At 39.6% G+C, this 24,412-nt stretch overlaps 1 long non-coding RNA gene across 1 annotated transcript; it reads left to right on the top strand.

The window, feature by feature from the left end:
- Nucleotides 1–307: 307 nt before the first annotated feature.
- LOC136366171 (uncharacterized) lies at nt 308–17,653 on the top strand. Its single transcript, XR_010744480.1, has 3 exons — nt 308–433; nt 13,498–13,579; nt 17,495–17,653. It is a non-coding gene; the product is annotated as an uncharacterized lncRNA (long non-coding RNA).
- Nucleotides 17,654–24,412: the final 6,759 nt, after the last annotated feature.

Raw genomic sequence — 24,412 nt, 5'->3', positions numbered from 1 at the left:
TGGTTGGTTTTTCAGCTCTTTTGAAAAAAATTGATGTTTGGTGTTAATTTAAGGTTCAGGAGATTAAGGTTCTGTTTGTGCAAAGAACAGAGGCAGTATAGAGGGGTGCAATTCACATTGTGGTGTTCTCAGTCAGGCAGGGCGGATTTTTGGTTTGTTTCCCAAATCCCTTTTGATTTGCAGCTGTAAGTTGTCTCATCAATCAACAAGAACAAGCTGGAGACCATCAAGTCAATGAATTTAGACCACCACATGACATCAGCTTGTAGCACCATATATGCTTTTGTAGTTCACCTGGGAAGAATGAAGAACCTCTTCAGCTACCTGAGGCAACACAGGTGGCTCCTGCTTAAGAGTGCTGTCTCAGGGGTGTCAGATATCAAGAGCCCCAACGCTGAGGAAATTCTGTCGGATTCTGTTATCTGATAAGATGGTAAGATGTTAAGATAATGTGTCTAGGCTTTGTTTTGGTTTTAACCCTTGTGGAAATATCATTTGTGGATATTTTCAGGGACTAGAGTTGCTGTGTCCTTTAAGGAATGAAAAGAGGAGATTAAGGGCTGCTGGTGAGGCTGCTGCTCTGCTGAGGGTGGCTCTTCTCCACTCTCTGCCCCTGCCATGATTTTTCCCCATCTTAGCAGCTCTGTCCTGCTGTCCCCTCAGTGAAGGAGCCAGACAAGCCAGGCACAGCAACAAGAGCTGTGGAACATGTACCACCCACCCCATCCCTGGGGCAAAGGGCTACTGTGATTTTTACAGATTATTGTCAGAAACTATTAACTAAAGATTTTCCTTTCATCGGTATAAATAGTTATCGAAAAATGCAAACTGCAGTGGTATTGGTGCGTGGGAGGTTTTTTTTGTCTTAAAATGCTCCAGCTATACTATCAAACCGTCAAACAATAACATGGAGCAGTCCTGTGCTGTTACTAGAACAAGGCCTTTTTTGCAGAAAATAAAATATGTCCTGTTGTGACCTGGTGTGTGGATAGGGGAGTACTTGAATCCTAATTTCATTTGTCAGTTGTATCATTTTAAAGCACAGTTTGACCACTGCAAATGAACATCTTTTGGCAGCTAGTACCACTAACGTTTAATTCTCACGTATTCACTTCTGCCTGGGCTGTAGGCTTGGATCTTTTCCCTTGTTCAAGTAATAATTAATAATGCTGTATTCATGTCTTTCAAGCTGTCCATCTTAATCAATCTTCTTGCCCGCATACTGGGGCACATATTATTTAGATCATTATTATGTTGTGAAAGTAATTTAGTAGAATTTATTTTTATTGCTACGGCCACTGCTGCTATCAAAAGCCAAACACAGTATCAGTGAAACAAGATCGTGTGCAAAATCAATCCTAGTAAACCTTTAAAATGAAAGCAAACATCAATAATGAAACTGCAGACTGTGTGTGTTTGCACAGGAGCAGGGTGGAGGACTGAGGTCACCTGCCCCAGGCACGTCACAGGTTTGGTGAACACCAGGGGAGAGTTTGGTGAAGTTGATGTTTGGAGTCGTGACACAGATGTTGAGTCAAGAGACTTCAGAGAGAGAGAGAGATGTCAACACAGCTCTCGTCCCCACTCTGCATGTGGGTGAGAGATTGTGTTTGGGGGAAATAGCTCTGCCTTGGGCTTGCCAAATAATGGGTGAGCCAAACTCCCATTTCTTCAGCATGTTTGCTGCTGCTGGGTAGCAGGGTGAAGGAAGGATTTGATGTTGCTGTTAAAATCTGGTAAAATAATAAAGAGACTGAGAATATTTACTCCACTTTTTAGTAATAGGCTAAAAATTGATTATTTCCCTGAGGACTTAACTGTAAAAACATAAATTGAAGCTGCTGTCAACAGAGTTGGAAAGTCCGTGTGCAGCAGAGCTACTTTGCAAATGTGTCTGAAGAGAGGGTTTGCTGTTAGAGATACTAGAGCCAGTATTCCAGACATACTTCTTGAGTAAATTCAGCTATTTTCACCTCTTTGCAACTGGGACATTCATTTTACTCAGCAACCTGTTGTGTCTCTTGTCAAAAAAAGCTAATTTTAAGGGAGTTAAAATTCTGTTCAAAAGAGGCTGTAGAGTTGTTGGGTCATGATGCCAGTATGGGGGCTTGTGTCTGCTGAATTCTAGTGCACAGCCTTGCTCTACTACACTTGGAAACTGTTTATGGGGTCAAACCCAGATTTCTGGTTAGTGTTGATCTAACCCTAAATGTCTTTGAACCATTTTTAAATACATGCAGCTAAAGTCAGTTGGGCTGTGTTCCCTTTTATTTATGTAAGCTTGTTATTTGATGTATAATTAAATCTCCTGGAATTTACATATCATTATATATAATTGAATAGTTAATGATTTACATATTTTATGTTTTACAGCATACCTGAGTAAATGATCATTCAAGCCTGGATGATCTACAACACACCTGAATGTATAGGAACTTTTTGTAGGCTTAGTGTCCTAGATCACCACAGAATTTTTCTTCTAGTCAGGCCGATATTAAATATGATTCACTTCATGTCATTCTCATGATTAAAAAGATGCCTGTGGGTTTTTTGTGACAGAAAGGTAAATGGAAGAACAATTTAGATGTTCAAATATTAACTAGCTCCCTTCTCATGCTGTCTGTACAGTAAATTTTATTGCTAAGGACAAATAGGTGCTGTTTTTCTTTATTGGTCACATTCTTCCAATGGTTTTGGCTGCTCGAAGATTAGAACAAAGCTTTTAGAGGGACAGGTTTGCCATGTTTCCAACTACTTTTACTCACCAAAATTTTTAAGATTCTATTTGGAGGCAATTACTTTTAACGTTTCTTCACTTTTGTTTATAGGAGAGTGTGTTCTATGCAGGTTTAGAGCTGTGAGGAAGCTTTTATGAGCTGCTTATGCAGAGGATGGCAGTGGTATAAATCATTGGGAGGAGGAAGAAGTGAGAGAAGAAATAATAGTTCCCTTATGGTTATCCAAACTTTGTTTCCAGGTAGGCCCAGAATAGAAGAGGGGGAAGTCATTCCTGGTCTTGTTAAATAAGTTTTTTACCTGCTCGTGCTTTTAGGAAAAAGTATAGGTTCAGAAAAAACTTCAGAGCAATTTAGGACTTCAGAACAGTTGTTTATTCTCCGTTAATGATTTTATATCCTCCTCCGCAGAATATACCTTTGTATCTCCTCCTTTATAGCAGTAGGGCAGACTCAGGTTGAGTGAAGATTTCACAGGCTTTGTTTAAATGTAGAAGAATACACTCTAGAAGTAGTAGTAAGTGTCAGTAGCGGTTAAAAAGAAAAAAATTAAATTAGGGATGTGTCTGTGTCAAATCCATATATTTACAACTGTCCTTCAGGGATCAAAATTTTGATGTATTGTTTTAGTTTTTATATATATATAGGAAAAAACCTCACTGAATTGCAAAGACCTAAGGTAATTTTGCAATTTCCTTTTCAGAATTTGTGGGATCACACTTCCTAAATATACAGGTATTTTAAATCGTTCTCCCCTAGGCTTCTTCAGAAGGCAAGGTTCTTCTACCAGCAAATCAGAGCACCTGACTCAGATTCCTGTTCTGAGTTGCCCTATGGAGGATGGTTTTGTTTTGCATTAACTACAGAAAATGTTTGTTGCTTAAAGCAAATGCTGAGAATGTCTCATGTGGAAACAATCCCCTCTGTTTTATTTCTGTAACTACACTGACTTGAATAATTTGATAATAAATATGTATAATACCAGTTTCATTCACCTTATTTGAGACCAGACAGAAAGTCTGAGCAGAGATTTTTCTGTGTGCACACCTCCTGCATGGCAGAACTCAGAGGAGGAGGTGAAGGTGAAGTGATTCTTATCTTGTGTAGGTGCTGTTTTCTGTTGTGGGTGCTTTACCATCCAAAGTCTGACTTAATCACTTGGCTTCGAAGCAAAGTGAAAAACTGCTAAATATCTGCCCACCCATCTGTGCATGGTTCTTAGCACAGGGGGGACAGACTTAGCAGCTCACAGCTGCTGAAACAGGGAGTCATGTCACCCCCATCTCCTCGTTCCTGCCTACGTGTTCTCACTGAGCACCTTGTGCCAGCTTTGATGCTTGCTGGAATGCTTCAGGCTCTGATTTTACTCTTGAAATATCAGCAAGGTATTCCAGGGAAAAAAAATCCCCACAAACCAACACATCCAAGCCCCAAACAAATATGGTCGATTTTCTGCCTCTTTATTGAGCAACATTGACCTAATAATGGATTTCTGTGCTTGAGAGACATGGGATAAATGGACAACACAAAAGGAGGGCAGTAAAAGTTGTTCTTTTTGGCAGCTGGAGCTGTTGTGATGGTTGTGGCATGTAGTAAAGAGCATACCTATGATGATTTTATCAAACTGGGTTGCAGTGACAGGTGCAGCTCAAAGGGTTAAATTGCTTTTGGTCCATTGCTTTTGAGCACCTGCAAATACAGCTGAGTTTTTAGTCTGATGTTTGTGAGTGCTAAAGTAGAGCCATACATGTTCTCAAATACCCTGCAATGCTTTCTTTGAAATTAAATGCACTTGTGTGTGGGTCTCTCAGGTGCTCAAAGGGCTGACTGCTGCATTTCATTCATCCAGCTGTAAACACCAAACTTGTCTTAGATACTAAATGTTTTCAGGATCCAGCTTGTGTTTCTCATGAACTGAGTTCTGACTCCAGGTGGGTGGAGATAGGAGGAAGAAAGGATTTTGATGTGCTTTTCCCTTTCAGAAACATTTAAATCTTGAATTAAAAAAAATAAATCAGAAAATTTTCACATCCACCTTGTATCTCATATTGAAAAAAATTTTATTCCTTGAATCAGAATTCTTGTATTGGATATAACGAGAATTCACCTTTTTAAGCTGAGGACTTCTTTGGTGGGCTTGTGATATTGCAGAGAATTATGGAATTATAGTAACATAGCAAAAAGCTTTAATGTCACCCTAATCTGAGCTGAAACCTATTTTGTTTCCAGGAAAAAATAAATAAATGGAGACTTAAGCCCTGGGGTCTGCCCCAGGCAGGGTCATGTGCTTCCAACTGGCTGTGTTTGCACATTGGTCCAAATATTCCAGCTTGGATTAATCTCTTCTTTACTTTCTCATTTTCTCCTCTGAGACTTTTCCTGCTGGTTTTGTCTTCTTGGGAATATCCTTCTGTTGGACCTTCCTTCTGTAACTATTTGGATGCTTTTGTGTTCCTTTTCCTTTTTTTCCTTGTCTTTTCCTTTTACTCTTTTTCCTCCTTTTACAGGTGTTTCTTGATATACAAAATATCTTTAGTTTTAGCCCAGCTTCTGATGGACAGATGGCCACAAAGGAAATATGCAGATGGCTTAAACAGATGTTCCTGTCAAAGTCAAAATATTTAACTCCTGAATTCCTGCTAGGGAGTTCCTCTGATGGATACTGCCAGAATAGTGGCTAGGGACTTGTGTGGCTCCTTTTCACATTGCATTACTTTAACCTCCACCGATGAGCTTTTCAGGAGAAATGAAGGCTGCTGAGAAAAGCTTTTGTTATTTTCATTGCCGTGTTAATCTGGAAGTCAGTTAGTAAAGATCTGTGCTTGTGCCAAAATGGGAGAACTGTTTTGAACAGGATGAAGAAATCCATCCTGAGTTCTCTCTAGCAAGGCCCGGGTGAGTTTAATTTTAATCAACATATGCAGATTGTCACTGTTGGTTTGGTTTTGCATTTGTTTCTGGAGTTTTTGTTTTTGAAGTTTTTCTAAGACGGGCTTTTTTTCCTCTGTGCCAAAACTGTAGATGAAACATCAAGATATTCAGAGAAGAAATTGTGTGTGCTCTGGGGAAAATTATTTTAGTATAATCAATCCTTTATGCATGTTGTCTTTAATATTTTCTAATACTGTAATATTTAAATCAAATTACTTTTCATAAAGTTTGGATTTGGATTATCAGTCCTTTATTTAATCAGGCAAGAATCACAAATAATTAGTAACTGACAGAATATAATAAAAATAGAAGCACATGAGTACAGTCATCGTGAGCTAAAAGTGCAAGAATATGACTGATTTTTATTAAGTGAGTTCCTTGTGAGTGCCTTTCAAGTTCTGGGAACTGTACAATTTCAGAGTTCAGATGCTTTAATAAGAAACAAGTTAAATACTTGAGTGAACTAATCCGTAGGCACAAGAGAAACTTGATGGTATAGTAGGTGGTAAGATTCATTTATGATAAGTTATAATGGAATTTCCCTGGAACTGTATATCCACCTACTTGAATTCACATTAATTCAAAAGACTGGCAATGTGCAGCAAATGCCAAGACATAAAAAAATTGGCACGTTATTGTAAAACATGCGACTAAGTATATGCCTAAGCCACTGCCTGTAGCTCTTGGGATTTCTGGTTTACCTTGTGGTCTCTAGATGTTGAACTTGTGGTTCACATTTAAACATTTGTATTTGTCCAGAACATTGAGCCTGTGTGTTTTAATTCAGAACATGGGGTCTGCACAGAGCAGGAAGTGCTGCATATCCTTTTTGAGATGGAGTCACATTGGTTGTATCCAATAACTGCGGTGATGTGTTAGAGATTTTCAGAATTCCTTTTGTGTTTATTTTACAATTATAGATAAGCAGAAATTCTGGAAACATTCCAAGTTATTGGCATATTAAAGGGGCAGGGTTGGTTTTAATGAATAACAGTTGGTTCAGAAACTTTGAACAAATTTCCTATTATTAATGGAATTTTAGTGCAATGTTGTTCTACTCAGGGCAATCTGACTGATAGCTCTTTCAGCTTTTAAATGTCTCTGCAGATTGAGGGTTGAGGGACACTTATTTTGGCATCAGGAATAATTATTATCATGCTAATCTCCTTTTTAATACTAGTAATTCTAGTTTTGACAAAATGAATTGTGCATTTTGGTTCAAGCAATTGAAAATACTCAGTAAATTGAGTCCTCCCAGGTAGTGGTTTGTTGCCTGGAAATGTGCTCTTCTTTCTTCTTTATAGCTTTATTAAAAGACAGTTCTAAAAATACTTCATTGAAGATCAGGAAAATAAAAACATTTAAAAGTATAAAAAACCCACCCCCAAAACTCTAAACCCACAGCAAAACAAAACAAACACACAAAAAAACCCCCCCACACAAAAAACCAACAAAAAAAACCACAACCAAAAAAGCCCCACACCAACTCCCCAACCCCCCCCAAAAAACCCCTAAAGAAACTCTGGGATAAAACTTTTTTTTTCACTTGACAACGTACAATTACAATTTTGTGTCTTAACTTGTCTTGTGAGTGATGAAGAGTCATTCCAGATCATTTTGCTTATTTTGCTTGTCTTGTTTTTTGTGAGAGAACTGTTGCTCAGCTCTTGGAAATATCATGTGGGCTATAAGTCTTTCCTCAGATTTCAGTAGCAGGTACATTTTTCTGAGAAACTGGATGAATCAGTGATATTGAAATATGCAATGTAAATGTTAATACAGCTGATAAACTTAGGTGACATCTACAATATAGTATTATCGTGAAGAGAAACTAATGTAGATGGATAAATCTATTTTGCAGAGAGTCTTCAAACTGTTATTTTAAAGAACTTATTATCCTGCAGCACAGATGCAGCCCAATCTTATGGAGATATTTATTGAAAATCTGCCTTATTTCCAGGTACGTGTGAATGAGCACGAATGATGGTTATGACTGTCAGGTGTGGGTGTTTAAAACAGTCTATCATTTCCCCAGTTTCAAGTTTCACTTTGCAAGGTGCTGAAAGTTTCTCTGTGATCCAGAGAAGCAGGAAAGCTGCCTGCCTGAGGCCAGTGCAGCTCTGAACTGGGCACCACTTTGTTTTGCTTGACAATTCTGATTGATGTGTGTGGCTGCTGTCAGGGCAGTTTAATTGTCATCTTCCTGGCATAAAGCTGGTAGAAAGGATTTTCTTAGTTGTGACAGGGAATAGATTGAAAAGGTTGTGCTCATCTTTTCTTGATTCTCCGTCTCAATGTGCCGTTACCACAGTAATGAGGAAGTGGTCCCATTTGATGAAGGTGGTGGGAGTTTTTATCTGAGCATTTATTGCTGAGGAGGGGGGTTGGGATTGTAGGGAGAGTGTCACATCAGTGACAGAATAGTGGTGCAGCTCAAATGTTGAGAAGAGTGGCTTGTACTGTTACCCCCGAAGACTGGTTGTGCCTAATACACCCACATCACGCCCCAGTCTTCTCTGTAAAACAATATTTTCCCTGGAGTCTAAAACCAGTAGGTCTAAATATGCCTTCCTGACCATTTTGACTTCGGTAGGATCATTAAGACTGTTAATTAATTTGACCAGAGTAGCAGTTTAACTGGTATTCTTGTGCTGGTTTCTTACCAGCTGGTCTTCATATGACATTTCTGCCATGCTCTGTAGAAATTTTTGGTACTTCGGGACATGCTTGAGAGAAGCAGCACGTTGTTCTTTGAGATTCTGATTCGTGTTTTATTTAATGCTGCAGATGAGGAAGGTGTTGGTTTGTACCACTGTTGTGCCTGATTTGGGAGAAATTCTCTCCTGTGATCCCAGTGAAATGGAATGTGCTCTGAAAAGGATGAGGTGCTTGGAGACCAGGAGAGCTGTTATGTAATCACTTGCTTTTGCTGTAAGATGAAAATAATACAGCTACCTATTGTTTTAAGTGCATTGCTGTCTCCAGAGGAAATCTTCCCTTAATGTTATATATTAATAGGTGAAGTTCAGCTCCAGGGCAAGCAGAAGGAACTGCAATGATAAAGAGACCATGCCGGGGTCTGTGATGGCTGAAATAGCTCCAGTTTGAGGCTGCTGCTGTTGGGAAGGGTTCATCCATAGAGCCCAGGCTTGCAGGATGTGCTGTGTCTGCTTTCCAATAAACTTGCTTTTCAGAATAGCTTGCTACATATGGGAGATCTTTGTATACATAACATAAAATAATTTAATATTTTCTGATTATGTTTTCTTTGAAGAGATTACATATATTTAGTTGTTATAATCTGCTTTTATTAGTGAAATTTGTTAAGTGCTGTACGGTGCAAGAATGGGGAAGGAGCTCAGGTCTCTGCACTCCTGTGGCTTTGTCCTCAGCTTATGACTAATAAATGATCTGTCACTTATAACTTTGGTAATTTCAAACTATGTCCTGGACTGCTTACTGTCCAAAAAAAATCTGATGAAATTCAGACAGTGTTAGGCGGGGTCCTGAAATACCAGGGTTTCTAGGCTTGATATCCAGCACCTACATGACACAGGAGTTTGAGTTTGGAAAGCACACCTTTGAGGAAGGGATGCTACTACTGTGTCAGTGCTTAAAACCCATTTTTGACAACATTGCAGAGCACTCAAGTGAAGAGCTGAGAGTCAGCGCTCAGGTTTAGCTTTGAGGGTCATCATCCTCAGTGAGGAATGAAACCCTTTCACACTGGGGAAAACCAGGATAAAGAGCAACAGTGCACTCTGCCACTGTCCAGTTCAGCTGCAAACTTCACTTCCAAGTGTTGGAATCTAGAGTAACCTACTGAGCTTTGGTGTTTTGTTAGCTCAGGCATAGGTGAAGTACAGGTAAAGAGCTTCAGATGCAAAATCATTCATGCAGAGAGTCCCCTGGGGCTCTGAAGGAATGAAGTTCTTGGCAGAGGCAAACATGGTCTTTAGACAAAAGGTCACGTTAGTGACCTCCTTTTGTTGCTTATTTGCATTATAAGTGAAACATCTAAAATTAGATGCTTGGTAGAAAATTATCTAAATCAGCAGTGCTCAGGCGTATGTTACAATCCATTTGGTGCTTTTATCCACAAGGAAGTTGGATGGCAAGTGGAAGCAGTGCAGAGTTCAGTTCCATGGCTCTTGAAGTTTGTTTACTCTGTCAGGAGCTGGTGCTTGTCCAGGGCGTCGGGTTTCATCACTTGGCTTGTAGCTTTGCAAATCATCAATTGCAAAATCAGATTGATTTCCATCATGAAGAAGATGCTTATCTTTGTCTCACAGGCTGATTTTGGCTTAAAATTCTACTGTTTCTGAGAAGGGAAAGCTGCTATGTGTAGTTGTTGAAAATATAACTGCAGGGGGGAAAAAAACCCAAACAACAAAACACTAAACCCCAAACAGAAAACCAAACCAGCCACAAAGGTTGTCTTTGGCAGCAGAAATGTAATAGAAGGAATTGTCTTTATGGCCCATTTAAAGAACATCAAAGCAGTTAGATAGATGTCTTGAGATTACTTGTCCTTGTGAAATGGAAATGTTAATGATTCATGAGGCTGAATCTCATTTAAATGTGAAAATCCTTTTGCATCCATATTATTGTGCTTCCTTTCCTTGTTCTGTGTTCTTTACCAAACTTGATGATTCTGTTACTGGTTTTTTTTTTCCTTAGTTATTGAGTAGAGTTTTGGAGAATAGGATTAAATATTTTCCTTTAGTCAGTTTGCAAAAGTTGTTGGAATATTAATCTCCTCTTAGAGTAGAGCACAGAAGAGATGAAAGGAATGAATTGCTCCTTCTTGTGCTCAGGGCATGTTTTATGTGCCCTTGTGCCTCAGGCCTTCCACTTGTGATCAGCTGCTGCTGGCTAAGATGCTTTCCTGAATAGATCAAGTAACCCCCAAACCTCATAAACAGTCTCCTTGCTCCCTATTTAACAAGAAATGCTACTGTTTTCCTAATCCTATTATGTTCTTTGCAGAGTACACTTAGGCTCCACATGAGTGGTTGGGAAACTTTCTTCTTCTGTTTGTGCCTCACTGTAACAGAAGAAATACATTTGAAATAGCAAAGGGAAAAAAATCAGAATGTTTAATGATGTTACATTCAAACTTAGTGAGCCTTAACAGATGTGTGGCAGGTCAAATTTTTATTGTGTGATTTTTCCCTGTGGTATTTGGCTCTTGCCAAATGACTGAAAGTTCTGCTTGAAACAGTCATAACATCACAGATGATATTTTTATCGTTCAAATTATTAGAAACCAAGACTAAAACTAAATTATCTAAAAGAAGTATGAAAAGCAGAGAGTTCTTTATTTTCTGAATCTTTGGAGTGTGTTTGCCTCAACTTTTATCCTGCAGATGTGTTTGCTAGAAAGTTTTTGTGGCATTCTCTTGCAATCGTATGGATTTCACACCTAAGTTTTTGGGAGGAAAAAAAAATCTGTGGCTGTTTTTGGTCTTTCCTGTAGTCGTGCCTGAGAGGAGCCCTTTCCACCCAGTCTTGTGTAAATTGAAATGCTGTGACTTTGAAAGATGTGACAAGTGTAAGGGGGCAGGAAAGTAGAATGTGTGGCTGAGTTATGAAGATAATGAATGGCACGGAGCGGGCATATTAATATTAAAGCTTCTGGAATTGGAGATGAAAATCTCTTTAGGAGAGGCTCACACAAATAAAAATGGAGAGATGCCCTTTGACAAGAAAACTGATGATTGACCATAATGGGTGAGGGAGGAAAGTGAGAAATTTGCATCAATATTTTCCTAATGGTGTAGAGAGAGAATTGGGATAAATCTACAGACCAGGGCAGAGAAAATCCATCTCAAGCCAGAAGTATCTGAGTACCTTTATGGCCCTTCTTTAATGGATTTTGCTGGCTGAATATTTGAAATACTTCTTCCAGGCAAGGAAGTAATTTGTTTCAGGGGCAAAAATTTTAGAACTCAGAATATTCTGCAGTAACATCATAGCCTTGGACATCACTAATGCAAATCATTTGGTCTTTTACATGGAAAGGCTTTCAAAAGGATCTAAGATTATTTTTTCATTACCTATGATTTGTCCATGTGCTTACTTTAGACTCCTTAGTACTGGAAGTGCAGCTCTAGGATTCTTCAAGAATAAATTGAATGATGGATATTTCTCATACTTCTATTTAAAAGGTAAAGGTTTGGAATAACAAAAGCTTTCCTAAGTGTTGCCTAGACGAAATTTACTTAATGTTACACAAATATCTAGTGAGTCACGAAAAATCTCATTTTTTTTCACTCATACACTTTTCAAAGAAGACTAAAATATTCATTTATAGTCCTTCACTTGCTACAGAGTCTGCCAGAAATATTTCATTAGCCCAGTGATTATAAAAAGCAATGTTTTCATCTGGTTTCTGTATCCTATTGAAGCAGAAGTCAGTAGGGAAATTATTTATTCTTTCCCTTCACTGTTGAGTGTTGGCAGGAATGCTCTGTGAACTTCAGTCATATTAAAATTAATAACTATATTTTCTATATTCCATCTGGCTAAATTGCCATGAAGGTTTTGTATTTTCTTCTGTTCCAGTGCATGGACACCCTTATTCAAGTGGGATTAATGTATTTGATTAGAAATATTTAATTTTAATGAAAATAACTCAGTGGCATTAAAAATTACTTTTAATTATTGCCTTAAAAACTTAGTAGCTAGATGTCATGACCAAAGGGAAGTTTCCTAATGTAGGAAAGTAGAGGTACAGTTCTGTACAGTGCAGTGGACCAGAGACCAAAATGTGATTTAAGAGGCTGAAGGTGATGGTGGAGTTTTAGTGATGTTATGACAGTTGCATCCTTTGATTTTGACAATGCAGAGCAACTGCTTTTAAAAACCACTATGGCAGTAAAGAGGTGGAGTGCTGAGCCAGAGGGACGAACCACTGAGTGAAGAAAAAAACATGTATTTTAGTCTAATATGTAGAGGATGGTCACAAGTGTGAGCATCAACTAAAGCAAAGACACATTTATGGCAATGGGGATTAGAGTCCTCTGATGGTTTCACAGTAAATAGGAAAAAAATAATGCAATATACCAGCATTCCTCACAGATAACTGAGTAGTGTTACTGTCCTGATTCTCCTGTCTTGTGGTTTCACTGGGGTGAATCCTTCTGTTGCCAGCTTCAGTATTTCTTTACAACAATATTTTTTCTGCTACAAGGGCCATGAGCTGTCCTCTACACCAGGAGTGGAACAGACCCCCCTGGCTTCCTCAAAGTGTATTGAAAACCTTTTAAGGTGCAAGTCAATATACCTTGAGTAGTTAAATTTATATTATTTGGATGTAAGTTTTATCAGCAGAATAAGGGGGTTTTTTTGTAATTTCCAAAAACTTGAGAGTGCATTAATGTGAACACACAAATAATATCATAATGTACATACTGGGCAAATGTCCTAGCCATCTGTGTTCATAAATACATTGCTATGTATCAAATAAATAATTGTGAAAGAAATTTATCACTCTGTGTGTCAACAGTCAAGAGACTGGATTTAGAGGACACTGTCATTTAATGCTATTAATATAATACTTAATTTTGATGAATATTTGATTTCCCATCATTGTTCTTTTAATCAGCTTCTGCAACAAAAACTAATTTAAAATATCTCAAGTTATATGAAAGAGGAAATTCCCAAACAAAATACCTGTCAGAGAGAGTTTCCTAACTTCCTTGTTTGTCTGACAGTGAATGATTCAGTCTGGTTAATGCTGACTCAGGTGTAAATTTTTTTGTTTGTTTTCTTTTTAACGTTCCTGGTTTCATGTGGATACTCCCATTGACCTGATTCTTCTGGTAAGGGATTTTCATACTGTGACTCAGGAGCAATGCAAGCAATGTGACAACTACAGGAAAACACCTGTTAGTATCTGGTAAGTTGTAGTTTGCATTTTGTTTATTCCTTCAGCTGAGAAATCTGGAAGATTTGCCAAATGTTAAACCTTGCAAACCTAAAAGCTTCCTCTCACCTGAGAAACAGTCATGCCATATTTAATGGAGCACATTCTGAAATGAGGAATATTCAGAGACCTGACCTGAGGTGAGGAACAAATTGTGCAGGTGGATGCTCACCCTGGGCAGCAGCTTCATACCTGCATCATTTCTCATTGTGTCCAGAGTGCTCTGGCCATGCTCATTGCAGCCATGTCCTTGTGCCTGAACAAAAGCTGGCACAGTCCCAGCAACTTTGCTATTCAGACTTCTTGGGTCTCTGTGAGATTTCTTCCTGCTCTTCACTTCCTTTTCACTGTACAAGAAAATGTCTTTCCATGGCACTGCTGATTCAGGCTGCTGTTACCCCAGTGGTGCTGCAGTGACCCTCACTAGTGGCCAGCAAAGTGGCACCAATGCCATCAGAGGAGATTTTTCCCACATCAGGTTAAAAGTCTTATTTGATATTTCATCAAAGAATTCCCAACCAGCTCAGCTCTTTTCTCGGTTTGAAAGACAGGTATCTGCTAGGTGCAGACTTGCAAAAAGCCAGCAATATAATCTGTATTTATAAGATAGGGAACGCAGGAGACTCTCTTGAAATGGAAAATGTAAACCCTCTCCCTCCAAATTATTATAATTTTGAAATTAAGGGGCTCTCAGGCAGGGATATGAGGGGTAGGAATAACAGTTCTTTACTGGTATCTGTAACAAGACAAACAACAATAACTGTGGCATTAACAACAAAACAGAACCAGGAACGTTGTGACGGCCTTCTCGGCCGAGATGGGAAGGGATGGAGGAGAGGCTTTGCTTCCCAAGCCCCGGGGCAGTCTGATCCCAGTGGCCCTGCAGGACTCTGAGGAGCACCAGGCTGGAAGGGCAGGGATGAGCAGGAATCCTGGGGGGATGAGGTGTATCAGGAGCTCTGCAGGGTTAGCTGGAAGGACAGGGATGAGGTGTATCAGAGGCTCTGCAGGGTTAGCTGGCAGCAGGGATGAGGTGTATCAGGAGCTCTGCAGGGTTAGCTGGCAGCAGGGATGAGCAGCAATCCCGGGCTGGGGGATGAGGTGTATCAGGAGCTCTGCAGGGTTAGCTGGCAGCAGGGATGAGCAGCAATCCCGGGCTGGGAGATGAGGTGTATCAGGAGCTCCGGTGGCAGATGGAGCTGCAGCAGGTCCCGGCGGGACAGGGGCTGCGGGGACACAGAGCAGCAAAGCCCCGGAGCAGCGGCAGCCCAGCCCCAGCGGGGCAGGAAAAGGCGAGCTCAGGATGCCTGGGCACACGAGCAGACGGCGGTGGGGCCCTAGGACTGGACTCCAGTGGTGACAGGGAATTCTCTCCGCAGTCAGCAACAGCTTGACCTTGCTCCTTCTGATGCTGAGAGCGAGAGGCAGCAGCTGCCCCCAGCCCTGCCTTTTACCTGCCCCCAAAACTCTCAGTATCTTCCCCCTCCAAGAGAAACTCCCAAAGAAAAAGTGTAGCCGGATGCTACGCTCCTCTCCTCACTCAGGCTACTTCTTTTTTTTTGGTTAAGTATCCGTAAGTACCCAGTAGTTAGTTTCCTAGCAACTTATGGGAAAAATTCTATAAGATGAGTAAAAAAGAAAGAAACCTAAGCCCCCAATAGCTGTGTACCTTGTTTTCTCTTCAAATCTTCATGTTTTTCCACATTAAATTAATTGCACTGGTTAAAACAACATCAGGAAAACCCAGTAGTATAGCCACAGAATCGTGGTCCTGTGCTGTATATTCTTCTTGTCTGTATCAGCCTCAGTAAAACTGGCTGAATACCCATGAATTGTCCTGGACTGGCTTCAGTGGAAGGCAGCAGGAGTTTTTGCTCCATTTCTTTTTCTGTAGTCAAGTTCACAGACAACCTGGAGCTCTTTAAGGTAAAATAAGTAAATGAGGATTATGTTACTTTTTATTCAGATGGGTGAAAAATCCCTCCTCTTACTTGCAGACCTTTTTAAGCAATTTGCTTCCAAAATAATTTTGCTGTAGGCCAAATGTTAACACACGTCATTGATAGACAAGAAAATCAGGGTCTTTTTTGGCTTCACCTGGTTCTAACTCCTCAGCTACTTCTTTGTTATTCGAGGTGCCAGGTACTAAAGGGAGTCCCCATTTGAGCACTAAATTAATTCCTTCCTGTTTTTGTAATGAATTGATTTTCCCTTGTACACCAGGCAAAGCTTCACCCTTCTAGGTTACATCTTTGTTCTTTTCTCTCTGCTCTGAGTCCCTGTAGGAGGGGAGTGGCAGGCTGTGTCCTGGTGTCCTGGCAGAGGACAGTGCCAGGACGTTGTGCGGCTCGGGGCAGCCTGTGTGACATCGCTGTCCTGGAGCCGTGTCAAACACTCCATGGACACTTTGTAATTTGAAGGCTAAAACTGAGATCTGCCCGAGCCTTTGCAAGCAAGAGCCAAGAGGTAGAAAGTCAGAAAGCAAAACCAAACTAGCCTTTTAGGCAGTGTCAGGAGGTTTCTGTGAAATTTGCCACAGGCAGAATGTGGCTTGTTCATTTTACGAGATGTTTGATTTTTCTGTGAAGTCACATTTTGGACCTCTATGCCTTTGGTTTTTCTTGGAAACATTTGGGGAGACTTTATATATCATGGTATCAGAAGGTTAAGAACCAAGCATTTCACTGCCCTGCATAAACCTGGCATTGAAAATATGTTTGTACAGCTGTCACCTTTGTCCCTTAAGCTATTCTCTTCTGTGGTCACTGGGTGTTTTTCATGTGTCTGTCAGATGACAGCCCGGGAAGGGACACACCTTGTGGGAAAAGATTCTTTAAGTCTGTGCCCTTTTGACACTACTCTGAGGAGCAATGGCCAGAAAAACTTTCTGGACATTGTGAGTTCAAAGAGAGTTCATTGCTGAATAAAAATTCAGTTTTCTTGAACAGCAACTAGAATTTAAATGTGTGTATCTGAATTAAGTAGCAAGAAGACACTTGGTTAAATATTAATCAATTTTTATAGAATGCATTTTGGTGTGTGCAGGCCAGAAGAGGATTAAATATTGCCTGGATCTTTCTGCACAGTTGCAAATTCAGTGCAACAACCTTCTGGCTAAATAATTTATGAAAATAAATACCTGAAAGTGGATTCTTAAGCCTTCCTTGTTAGTGATGTCAGCTTAAGCTGTCAGCAGTAAAAATACAAATTCACATAGTTAAGCAGTTTAGCCATTTAGAAATAAAATCAGAACCAGAAGGGAGTGGGCTTTGCCCATTTATATTCTTATTCTGTTTCTCTTTCCATTTGAGGTGAGTTGCCAGAAAATGTATTTAGTATACCAAATATGTGCCTTTCTAGTGTTTTATCACCCTGTCCTACATCTTTATCTTGGGGACTTCTGATACTCTTGAAGAAAGCAGCGCCTAGGAAATAACCAAGAGGTTTGGGGGCAATCCTGAGTTACATTGTGTGCTTTTCCATTCTACCATCATGGTTTAAAACTGTTCTGCAGTACCACTGTGTACAAGTAGTGCTTGGGGAAAGAACTGCTTAGAAATAAGGTTTTTTGCTAATACAGTGTCTGCAAATTACATGCTGCTTTCTTTAGTTCTACTTTAATCTTTCTCTACATCATGAGAAGCAAAAGAAAAATGAGAATATTCTAGGGAAATAGGTGATGACTCTTCTTATTTGTAATTTGTTTTGGATTTTTCCTGCTTATCCCCATGCTGCTCTTTAGTGTTCTTTATCCATGGGCACAGAAACAGAAGCAGGCAAGGCAATCAAAACAGGATGTGGAGCACTTATCCTCAGGATGATTTTGGACAGTGGAAATCACAGTTAATTGCAGCTAAGCAGTGGTGTTTCTGATACCATGCCTTTTCTGTGGACATAGGACAGAGGGTACTGTGGATTTAATTAGCACAGCCAGTTTGATAACCAAGATGCCTTGGCAAGAACAGAGCTTTGAAAATTGCAAGAAGATTGGATCAAGATTGGCAACAGGAAAAGAAGATTGAATCAATCTCTGCAAGCAAGAGATGTTGTAAGATGTGTAAGTATAAAATGTATAAGTTTATCTGTCTAATCATTGTAGTAAAAATGATGTATAAAGATTTGTAGCACACAGTAAAAAATTAATTCTGACCACGGATCAGTAGTCCCAGCTCTCTCTCAATCGTCCATACTTTTAGGCATGGTGTATACACTTTTACAAAAGCTGAGATCTGTGTTTTTCCCTAACAAAGAAGGAAATAAAACTCATGCAGGGCATTAAAAGAAATCTTTCTCTTTATATGTGATTTGGCTGTTCATTTGTGAACACACCAGCTGTGATTTCTTGCAAATCTTATCTTGGTGTACCCTTTCAAAGAACAGTGAAAAGCTCAGATGAATGCAGTCTCTGGTGACAACAAGCTGAAAAGTGCCACATGAGTTTTATGGAAAAGCTTAAAAATGAGTTGAGGGATTCCACCAGGTGGGATTTGTGGTTTTATTTTTTTTAAGCCTTTTAATTCTGCTAAAACCTGGTTTGGTAAATAATTCCATATATGTATATATATGTATATAATGATTCCATTTGGTAAATTATTCCATGTATAAAACTCAGGCACCATTACCAGTTGAAGTTTAATTTTGGTACATTTTGCCAGGTATGTCACCTGCTGCCATTTATTTAAAGCAAAGACCATTTGCTTGTTTCACTTTCTTTTTGAAGAAAGCAAAAGCCTATTCTGCTGTTTTGGCTGGATGAATATACATACACTTGGAACTAAGTGATACAAAGGGCTCAAATGATCTTGCCTTACTGCCTCTTAAGAATTTATTTTGCGTGACTTGCTGTGTTGGAGGAGCTAGGAAAACAGTTTTGTTAACTGCTCTTGTCAAGAGTTGTTTCAAGTGAAGGGTTATGCGGATTAATCATAGAATCATTAGCTCTGCTCCAGGCATGTCGTTGAGGAGCGCTCAGATGTCACTGGGTAAATAACTGCAGGGAAACCTGGAGCTAATAAGATGTGGAGAGTAGGTACATCACTCACCAGATCTGGGTCAGGAGTCCGGAACAGGTTTTCAATTTTAGCCCTTGAGAGGTGTGTCCATCGTCACACACTGATGACTAAACCCTCTGGAGTGCCCTGTGGGGCTATAAATACTGAGTGCACTATTTTGGTTGCAGTACCTGTGACGGGCACTGAGGGAAGTTCTCAGCCTCGGGAGCAGGATTCCTGCTTTGGGGCTGCCGGCACATCCCGTGCACTGTGTTACTGAACCACATCCACGCGCAGGTCAATGCTGCAGAGGCACACAAGGCTGCTTTGATTTTTAAATTTTGACTTCTGAGGCAGGTGTTAGCCAGTGGGTTTCCAAAGACTACAGCAAGATCTGGAGGCTGAGTGCTTTTAACTGTTTTTTATTTCCAACAGAATAGACCTGTGCTGAACATTATTGTTCTTTGGATAGCATCATTGTGTGTGGTCCTAATTGCTGAAAAATACTAATTACTTTTCACAAACCTAGATACAATGTAGGTCAGCACGGTAAACAAGTCATTTTTAGATGTCAGCATGTCTGTACAAGTACAAGTGTGTTGTGAGGCAGGCATTATAGATTAACACGAGTTAGCTTCATGTACAGTGGTAGTAGTTATTTTTTCACAGTCCTTTAATTTTTGGAGTAGCTACAAGAGGAAAGAACCAAAATGTGTCTTACTTGCTGTCATCTTGTAACAATCCTACTCCCACCCTGAAATTCTATCCATTATATTCCTATTCTTAACCTTTTACTGGATTTGATTGCTTATGTGGGCAGAGTCAAGGAAAAAACACGGGGGAGAGACCTGGCCTAGGGGGCTGCTTTGTCTCTCTTCAGTGAGGTTCAGTCTTCTGTTCTGTGAGCCCTGACAGGAGAGACATGTTAACATTGCCAAGGAGAGCAAAGCAAAGTGTTCTCAGGTGCTTGTTCTGATGCTCTGGGCTTTGTGAAGGAACTTCTAAAAACCCCCAACACAGATCCAGGTGAGCAGCTTCTAAATTTCAGGCATGTGTGCCCAACTGCTGCTTTGAACAGATTGTGTATGGCTTTGACAGCTTCTGTGTCCTGAAATAGAAAACAAACAAACAGAAAAACACAGAAAAAACTTCATGTTTTTGGCTTGGTCACTGTGCTGTGTTGGGATTTTTTGGCAGTGCTGTATAGAAGGAGCTATACAGCTATACAGAAGAAGCTATAACCAACTGCAAAATGGGGAAATCATTTGAAGTCTTTTAAGACAGGGATTATGTCTCTGTGTCCTGGGGACTAATATGAGGATTTGACAGTTACCCTTGAAGGAATCTGAACTATGGGACATTTGAGGAAAGAGCCAAGGGACTGGTGGGAACAGCGTTCTGGCAAGTGCAGCTGCAAAAACATGAAACTGTTTCTCCCTAAAGATTTGGAGGAAAATATCGGTGTTTCCTTTCACAGCAAATCTTGGGATGCGTAAATGGAAAAGAAGAAGACAAGGGAGCTTTTACTCTGCCTAACAGTATTTCTGAAGGCAGTTTGTTAAGGCTTGTGAGTCATATGATGTTATCACAGAGTATTTTCTCTTTGATTTCTTCTCTTCATTTCCATTCTGACAGCTTAAGTCTGGGTGAGAGAATTTCTCTCTTGCTCTTACCTCTCCTTTTGTTCCAAAGTAGCTGCAACAAAACATTTGAAACTTCATGTTCTTAATAGGGGAAAGGAAGACTTTTCCTGTCATTTCTGCTGAAGTCCTGTGCCTCAGGATTCCTAGAGGAGATATTTGTGTGCCAGTATTATCTTTTAGATATCTTTTGTCCTCTTTTCTACCCTGTATCTCTTTGGAGAGATACTTTTTGTGATAATGCAGCTGCTTGCTATCAAAATATGAGCAGGAAAAGACTGAAAACTCCTAATACAGTAAGAAGTGATAGAAATTAGCCCCACCTGAGGGACACATACACAAACATAGAACCAAACCCAGATTTCAGAGAAATTAATGTCTTTACTCGAGTGTCATAAGTTCTCCGTTGGCCCTAACCTTTTTGAGTGACAAAATGAACAGTTTTCTGTTCTGCTCTCCACAGAAATCCATCCCTAGAGGAGGGAAGAACATGAAAAACACAACTGTGCTTTCAAACTATAGTTTTCTGAGATAAAGTTCCTGTGTCAGTAACCACATTCAACAACACTATTAGGTGCAGACATGGAAGTAAAAGCAAAACCAAGGGGAAGCATTATGTCTTTTGGCCCTCAGACCACACAATTAGTGAAATGGTTAGTTGGGGAATTTTAAAGCTAGGAATTAAGAAATTATTGGAGTGTTGGTAACTTTCCATAATACCAAATGCACAGGGGCTGGTTTGTTGGTGAGTGAGATGGAGCCTGTCACTTTGAGAGGTCTAGTGAGAGTGTGGGGATGAGCTGGTGCTTTTTATCCCACTCTCTGCTGAGAATATTGACTTTCACAAAATCAAACGTGATATAACAAGGTCTTTACTTTCTGATCAGATGAGGCTGTGGATTTGGGAAGCAGAAGTCATGAGATATGTTATAGAATGAGGTGTTTTTTGTGCTGTGCTTGTTCTTACCCCCTTAAATCAGATTTCTACACATTGCAAATAATGTGGAGGCAAGATCAGAAAATCTCAGCTGGAAAGGGATTTTACCTATTAAAAACAGTAAAATCCCCTTACTTTCTCTCTTTTGTATGACCTAGGACATCATACCTCCTGAATCCATCCCAGTTCTCATAATCTTCTTTATGGATTAAAGGAAAGACTTATAACTCCCTATTATAGCCAAGGAATTGTTGAGTGAGATGACATTTAATGTCCATCATTTTGGACAATATTATTATCTACTTTATGCCTTTCATGTAATAATGCCAGTTTTGCTGAGAAGAGTAGTTTGATGAGCTACTGGCTTGGTTGGCAGAGCTGCCCTGACAGGTCACTTGTTTGCCCTCCCCTCAGTCCAGCAGCCATTCCTGTGTTGTTCTTTGTGTGATGTTGGTCTATCCCAGACTGTTGAAACCACCACAAAAACTGTGCATGTTTCTTTAAAAAAAACCCAAACAAAACCAAAAAGCAAAACAAACACTTGATCTTTTTACTGATCTGCTTTACAGCACAGCTGGAGTTGTTCTGGTGTTAGTTCATTGCCACACATGGACACAACAGGTGACCCAGCTCAAACTGACTTATTGCTAAATGTGTCATGAAACTTTACTGAGGCTTCATGGTATTGCTTCAGTTTCCATTTTTCACAGAAGACTCTCACTGTATTTTCTTGCAGTCACTGGAAAACTATCTCCAGAGCTGCTGGAGAATCGAAGTATTGCTCCTCCAATACTAGATAAATATTTAAGAGAATTAAGTCACCCAGTAGAGGGGATTCTGAGAAAAGCTCAACTGCTTGTAGTGAATACCATTTCATTTCTTGTATCACTGGGTAAGTTGTAGCTGTATTATATTGTCAGGCAGAGACAGTTTTTGTTGTGGAGGGTGGTTTGTTATGATAGAGTAAGAGCTAATTGACAGAGGCCAGATTAACCCCTCTCCTGGAGGCCCCTTGCCAAGGCCACTTCAGAAATACTAATAAAGGCTTAACTCCTTATTCTCTGCAGACTAATCTTTACAAGATCCTTCTATAGGAAAGGAAGTTGTTTCAGGATTTCGTATTAACTCAATTCTTGTATGCCGCAATTTATTTCACTATGGTGTTTTTCATACACAGGTATTTTCTACCGGCTGTGCCTCCCAGCTGACCTGTCCCTGCTGGCCTGACAATGCAGATCCATAAAATACAAATAATTAGCAAAAGTTCCAGAGAACTTTTTTTGAGAACATGGATTCGAGTTGTACTCCTCTAAAGGTACGAATTAGGAGTACCAGGGCTGAAGCTGTTGCAGTGTTGAGGCAGACACTCTGAGTGCAGAACTTGGGCTCAGTTTCTGCTTAATATCATACTTTGGTTTCCTGTTGAGCTGGAATGATGAATACTCTTATTGCTGTGATCCTACTGTTATCAAAGCATTTGTGTAGGCAGTCTTTGATGAGATGCTGATGGGAAGGTAGAACAGCAAATAGCTCTAGGTGCACAAGCAAAAGATACCTTTTGTTTTCAGAGTATCTAAAAGCCATGTCTTGTCTTCTTTGTGTTGGAATTTTCTATTCAAGAACACTGTGAAGAGGCTTAATGACTTTCTGCAAGATCTCTGTTGTACACTCACACAGTTGTTCTCTTCCTGTCTTTTCCCTCAGCATTAGAGAACAGCCTCTTGCTGTTTGTGAAGGCAGTAATCAGTGGGTTACATTAGCACAGCATTTCTTTATAGACAGTGAGAACATGTTAGGATGTGAGTTGTTTCACCACAGAGAGCATCACAGAGCAAATACCTGCTTAAAACGCAATTAAGGGCTACAAAGCCTGAAAGAGCAACTGCCTGGGGAAACAAAGTTTACTTTGAAAAGGAGCAAAGAGAACATTGCCAGCGGTGTGTTCAAATTGCTCCTTTGAAAAAAAGGTAACAAACTTCAGTACAGTTGAACACCTGCCTAGCAGAAAAACGGTTCTCAAACATTTGGAACTTTATCTGCCCCTCTTGGGGCATTGTCTTAGGTCTCCAGTACTTCAGGAGAGTTTAGCTTCTGATTTAGGTCAGAAGCATATGTGAATTGATACTGGTACTTTACAAACTACAGTCCAACCTGTTAAAGGATCACTGTGGACCAGAATTTACCTCTCTTCATTTTGTTCTGTGTTTACATTTTCAATGGAATAAGCTTTGCCATTCTCATTCACTCTCTCTCCCTCCCTTTCTTCCTTCCACAGCAATTATTTTTCCCCTTAACAGGCTTTATGTACTTAATGATGGTAATAAGCAGTAATGTAGCAAAAATACAGAGCTTGTGACTCTCAGAGACTATCAGTAATTTTTCTTGAAGGTTACAGGAATGGAAAATCCAATTCTGTTTTCTGGATTCTGCCCTGTGTTATTGCTGACAATGCCCTGATTATAACATGATAGGAAGCATGAACTTATTAGAAACTAAATACTCTCTCCTCAGTTCTTAATATTTTTTGATCATGTTATAGTTGTGCCTAATAAGAGGCTGGGAAAAAGCTTGTAACCTAATTTTCTGACTAAAATCTACTTCAGTGGTCTCTGCACAAACAGAATGAAGTTTATGGAACTCTTTTCTGCCTCTTCACAGTCAGTTTTTTTTCCAACAGACATTTTTTTAGTGCCCTTTAACTTCCTTCATAAATTGCCTTTCTGCTCGATTCATTTCCTTGGTGAGGATTGCTGTGTATTTTGTGTTATTGTATTTTTTTTTTTTTTTAGAGTCGCACACTTTACTATACTATTTTTATTTGTTTAGGGAAGCACATTATAAAGAAACGTAAAAATACTAAAAATAAAAGAATTCTGGCAAGCTTTTACCTTTGGTTAAACTGCCTTAACTTAGACCTACTTGTCCCATATATTTGATGGCTTGATAGGCAATTTCATGCAATTATATTTACTTTCAACTGCCAACACCTCCAACTAATTTTTCAAGTCTTGAAGAAATAAAATAGCAAAGAAAGAAAAAAAATAAGGTTATAATCTTGGATGAATAAAAGGATGTGTGAATGTTGCTTTTTATCTTCTGTTTGCCAGTCGGGATTAAATACTTGAGACAGTGTTTCTTGTTCAGACTCAGATGTTTAGTAATTCTTATCTACATTATAGTCTCACAGCATTTCTACAGCATTTCTATCTAAAAAAAGTAAAAATGGAGCCATATCTCTCTCTACAAGG

This window comes from Sylvia atricapilla, chromosome 11, assembly GCF_009819655.1.
Source record: "Sylvia atricapilla isolate bSylAtr1 chromosome 11, bSylAtr1.pri, whole genome shotgun sequence".
NCBI classification, from domain to species: Eukaryota; Metazoa; Chordata; class Aves; order Passeriformes; family Sylviidae; genus Sylvia; species Sylvia atricapilla.
Note: the sequence above shows the minus strand (reverse complement) of the source record. Positions and strands in the feature narration are given on the sequence as shown.